Source organism: Haliotis asinina, chromosome 6, assembly GCF_037392515.1.
Source record: "Haliotis asinina isolate JCU_RB_2024 chromosome 6, JCU_Hal_asi_v2, whole genome shotgun sequence".
NCBI classification, from domain to species: domain Eukaryota; kingdom Metazoa; phylum Mollusca; class Gastropoda; order Lepetellida; family Haliotidae; genus Haliotis; species Haliotis asinina.
Window position 1 is genome coordinate 57,426,066 of NC_090285.1, and position 6,267 is coordinate 57,432,332.

Genomic DNA, 6,267 nt, shown 5'->3' on the forward strand with positions numbered 1-6,267 from the left:
TTGTTTTCATGAAATATATATATATGCATTGGTTAGATTTGTTGGGCACATTTAACAAACATTTTCTTTCTATGTTTTACTTCAAAAAAGTAATTAGACGAAACCTACTTTCTCCTGGACACCAATTCATTTAAAACTGTTTTTCTCTTTGCTATTAAGGGAACTGTCATTCCATGTTCAATAGCTATCTGTCACTATATCCTAAAAAATAAAGGGACAGTTTCCTTTCCAAAAGTAAAATAATATTCACTGTAAGACTAACAATGAATACATATGTTCATGAATGATGACATCAATTATTATTTAAGTGTTGATACCAGATGCTGGCAAAAATTTGAGGCTATCCTGTCCTACCGGTAACAATCTACATAAACATCTGCAACATTACAGTGGCACTGCCATTTGGTCGAAACAGAGAATTTTCATCGAACATTAACATATTCACTTGTCTTATATTTCCAGCACCGATGGACAAATCAGATGGAGGGAACAGGTTCTTTCACCATCAGATTACCGTAAATCCTAAGGCCTCGGTAAGACGACTTTACCAAATCTCCGTGTTTTGACTCTATCATTCCCAGTAGAAACTCGAATGTGTAAGGAAACCAGTGAGTAAGGTGTATCCATGAGAAAGTAAAAAATGGTATATCCCCACATTTCACAACTTCCAGAGCTTTTGAATATGGAGGTGAAAACATACAATGGACGCCACCTTTAGCAGAGGTATGTTACAAGTGGAGTGGTCATCATGTCTACTAGGAATCACTCCCATGGAGCAAGGAACCATGAACGCATGTGGGAAATTGTGGCATTCAAGCTCAAAATCAAAAGTTTAGACGGTTCATTCTTTTCTGTCTGCTATTGCAAACATGCAAACAGGTCATCTGTGTTTTTGAGAACACCAGTGATGTTAAGCCCACTTGACTGGAATACTGAACTTAAATATAAGGCAATCCCACCATTTATTCACTTAATCTTTGACACGGGGATTCAAAGGTTTCAACACTGCATTTCTCATTCTTGGGCTAAGCTTAAGAACGGTGATAATTTTTTTTTCAAATTTACTTCCCACGCCGAAAGAGCGCACAAAACAAACAATCAACAGTTATGCTTAATAATTTAGATAGAGATTCCTCATATGTTTGCTGGAGCCGTCTTTTCTAGTACTGATGTGTTGTGTGTGTGATGTTTCAAATGGGGGATTCGGCAAAATCCTGATTATCAGTCAGCATGACATCAAACGTTGTCAGTGATTTACACTTGATCACCCCCGTGATCATTTACAGTATCAATGGTTGTTCCATTATCGTTACTATAGAACTTCCAGTTGACAATAAATGACAGGCATAAAAGATTTAACGAGTGATTCTCTGGGGTTTTTTTTCTCATTTGTTCCCAAACATTGCACACAGGAACATTCTAGTCACTTAACGGAAGACGATGTCAATGATTATGCAATCTTGAATGTAAAAGATGTCATCACAGAAACAATAGTTCCAAATCTACATTGGTCATGTAACTCTATGCTTTTAGTTAATATCAGTTTATTAAAATCAGTAGCTTTCTGTATGTGTAGTTTGTAAAATGTGGAGTATGGCCAAGGCTCTATTTTATCATTTACAAGGTAGACGTTTAGTAAAGTGTAGTGACTACGGACCCTAAATCAAAGGCTCAGAATGTATAGCCTCAAACAATAAGGCCAGAGCTATCCGTAGCGAAATCCAAGGCAGTTAGTCCAAGGGTCCTTTAGACAACAAAGGTACCGAGGGTAGCAGATTGTACTTATGGACATCAGTCATTGATTTGCTTTGAACAAAATCACCGCCCGATCACGACTAGCTGATGTATGGTCAAATGTTGGGGTTTTGTTGTAATCAAACGGGTCTTACTACGAGAAAAGCAAAGCATAAATGATTACCTAAATAAAAACGCTCATGCTGGGGGTGTACGCGCGTGAGTATGTTGTTGTTGTTGTTGTTGTTGTTGTTGTTGTTAGTGTACAAGGTTCAAACGTTTCACATAATGTCTTACGACGCAGTCATCAGTTCTCTGTTATGGGGAATAAATATAGAGAGACTGACGATCGACCATTTCAAACAACTTAAGAAGTGCATCCGGTATGGGCATCGGCCATGTTTGTCATGTGCCGATTGTCCCAACACTGTACTGATCATTTGATATGATCGCTACATTCACCGAGCAGACATCCTGCATGGGCAACGAGGGACGGGGCAGTTGAATAGTTTGGTTCTTATACCTTCACTACTGGCAGTTTGATCTCCATAATGAGAGTAATCTGCAAGACTCACCAACACGTGATATTACGCAATTTATTTTACATTGCCACCTAGACAGATGACAAATAGAACAGATGTTGTATTTTGGGATTACACCTTGTCAGTAAAGTACAAATTCTGTGGAAGCATTTGTGTTACCTGCTGATGTGGCTGGAAAGATTAGGTGGCTGGTCCATTATATATAGACTGGTTACACGGTGTATTATAACACTAACTAATATAACTAATATATTGGTATAAAACATGAGGACCCGTGAAGGTTCCGGGGTAGAATAGGCCTTCAGCAACCCATGCTTGCCATAAAAGGTGACTATGCTTGTCGTAAGACGCGACTAACGGGATCGGGTGGTCAGACTAGCTGACTTGGTTGACACATGTCATCGGTTCCCAATTGCGCAGATCGATGCTCGTAACCATTCTTTTATTTCTATGGAATTCTATTCCTAAATACACATAGCTATCAACGATATTTAATTTTCTATTTCCATATTCAAATTCTAATCTTGATGTTTTAGCCGCTCCGAAAACAACGACATTTGTTTTTGATAGATTAACGTTCAATTTCCAGTTTCCGCAATAGTCATAAAAAGAGTCGATTTTTGAAGATCTCCTTTTGTTTTTCCGAAAAGAACAGTATCATCAGCATATAAAAGTACTAAAAGTTGTAAGAATACTTGTAGTTCGTTTTCACTAAACATCTCTAATTTAACCCCATCGTAACCGAGTTCGTGAGGTGGTTTTCTAGATCGTTTACGAAGATTGAAAATAAGAGCGGGGACAATTTTTTTCCCTGGCGAACACCCTTTTCACAAGGAAAATAGCAAGAGAAATCATTGTTGAATTTTACCATTGATTTAATGTTATCGTACATGTTTGTAATAAGCGTGACGAATTTACCGTGAATTCCAAACTTCCGTATCATCGTCCACAGATCAATTCTCCAAACAGTGTCAAATGCTTTCGTGAAATCAATAAACGCGCAGAAGAGTTTTTGTTTTTGAGTGGACATTATATTTGCAAGTATATGTGAAACAAACATGTTATCTATTGTTGTAAAGTTCTTTCTGAGACCCAGCGGGGGTAATTCAAGTGTTCATCCTTAGGAATTCCGAAAGCCTAGCATTTAAAATACATGTGAAAAATTTTCTCACACAACTCAAGATTGTTATTGGTCTGTATGAATTGGGGTCATTTTGATCGACTGTATTTTTGTATACGGGTTTTATAATACCGATTAGCCACGATTTGGGAAGTTTCCCAGTTGAAAGTATAAGATCGAAGAAGTCGGCGTAGAACGGGGCTAATATATCCACTGAGTCAATAATATAACCATTTTCAGCATTATCTATTCCACTGGCTTTACCTCTCTTCAATTTTGTAATAGTTGTCTTTATTTCTTCTAGAGTTATATCTTTATTTAATATGCTACAATCGGGATTAAAATCTTTTTTTTTCGTGCGTGGATTCATTTCCGTCGTCGTCCTCTTGGTCGTTGACATTTAAAGCTTTAGAATAATCATAAAAAGAATCGATCGTAGGACATTTTTCATTTCCAGTGAAGCATCTACCTTTGAGGGCGTTCCAGTATTGCTTTGGTGAAATCAATCATAGCCTTTCGCACTGGCTGTATAATAAAGGGAGAGGACTATAAATCCTTATAAAGATAGTCATTATTAACCATACTGTCCATGAGTGTATCATTAAATTCAAACACAGAAGCATAAAATTCTTTTTCACTGTCTCCAATGTTTGGTCCTTGAAATAAAGAATGGAAATGTTCAGTCAAATCTGAGGGTGAGATACTATTCCGCTGGAAATTGAAGGATTTAAAATGTGACAAGAACAGTTCGCTCTCTTTGGATATTAAGGTGAGTGAGTGAGTGAGTTTAGTTTTACGCCGCACACAGCAATATTCCAGCTATACGGCGGCGGTCTGTAAATAATAGAGTCTGGACCAGACAATCCGCTGATCAACAACATGAGCATCGATCTGCGCCAGTGGGAACCGATGACGTGTGTGAACCAAGTCAGCCAGCCTGACCACCCGATCCCGTTAGTCGCCTCTTACGACAAGCACAGTCGCCTTTTGTGGCAAGCATGGGTTGCTGAAGGCCTATTCTACCCCGAACCTTCACGGGTCAGAAATGTTTTCGAAGAAAAAGGGACTTTACACCTAAAATACTTTCATTGACCGTAATTAAGTTCTCTAAATTTGGAGAAATACGTTACATAATTAGTATCAACAATTTAGAACCATGATTTATATATTTTATTAATGCTTCAAGATTACACACACAAATTTGATGGTCTGAGGTGACCCAGTGTTCTACCTTGCTGCTGTTCCGCTGATATCGTGTTCTAATCTTGGCCCAGTAGAAAACCCTTGCCCGCCAACATTGAAAATAAGCAATAAACGTTACCTAGCTTTAAATTCAGAACTATGCCCTCACTCACTCTGGAACTGGTTGGAGATGTGTACAGGACTACTGTTGTCTATAAGCTAGTGGACGGGCGACGGATCCTTTGATCATTTATGCAGCAACAATATCTTACCTGTAATACCTTGCGAAAGAAGGTTTAATGTACTCTTCCTCTTCCATGTACCTTTTCCATGCAACTTCGTCGTACTTCTTATCCATCTGTAATTCCTTCGGGCCATCATCATCTTCATCATCATCCTCTTCTGCATCCTCAAACCTTTCCTCCAAGGTTTTCTCCTGCTCCGTCTCCATTGAGAAGCGTCCACGCTCACAAGGAGCACCACCGCCAGCAACACCAAGGGCAACGGTTTCATCACGCCCTGCACTGCAACATGGTGAAGACTGGGGCGTCACTTTCAGTATCATAAAGACAAATCTCAACTGTGGAAACCAGCAATGGAAACTGACACGCAAACAACAGAACATACATTAACCAGGGTACTGTTTACACAATCCAAGACTGACATATGCTGACATGTGATTTCACAGTTCAGCAACTATGAAACGTAAACGCCACAGACAAATATTCACTTGGAATGTGAAGTGGAAAGTAACATGTGGAAATATATAAAAGGAAAAAGTAGAACCAGTGTTGACAACGTATGTTCATTATCTTATGTTCACTAACCTGCAACAAATATTTGAGACTATTTCAAATGAAGTCAACCAAAGGAAATAAACACTACAACTTTATATTGTTTAACGACATTCTCGGCTCAAAGTCAGACACTACAGTCAGTCTGACGACCAAATCGCCTTTCACTCTCTTGAGACTGTAGCCGTAAACATCGACGTCATCCTTTATTAATCATATCCGTGATTTTCAAGGAGAACCTAACACTCTCCAACATTTCAGTGTAATGCAGCCCTAGATGTGATAAGCATATGCTCCCGTTATACAAACACTGATATTACGGGTTTTCTCGTGACTGATGGGCTTTGGTGCAATATACCAAACAGAACGAGCAGGAGAACATGGACTGTTCATTATCACTTTATATGTATAACTAATTCAATTATAACTTAGAAGTAATGTGCATGTGCTCATAGGAATATCACAAGAACATTTCCCATATTTCTCACCTTGTTTTCATGTAGTATAAGAACATTGGGATATCTTGGCAATGTTTCGATATCATTGCCAGATGAGCTTCTTTGAATTTTTATTTTATCTACAGAAAGGGAACACATACTTGTGAGAGAGTGAGTGTTCTAATGAGTGAGTAAGTGATCATGACGGAGGGAGGAAGCAAACATGCAGTCTAAATGTCGTCATCATATTACCACTTACATGGAATAAACCTGAGTCATGATGTATTTCAACGTGACTTGAAACAGATGTTCTCACACACTCCAACTAGAGTCTAACGCTCATACCTCGTTATATTGTCACAGTGCAATATCAGTACATGATCAGGCATGGACGTGATGCCAGGATCACCAGGAAACCTTGCCAATAAGTCACCTCTTCATTCGTCAGTAGGTGTTAG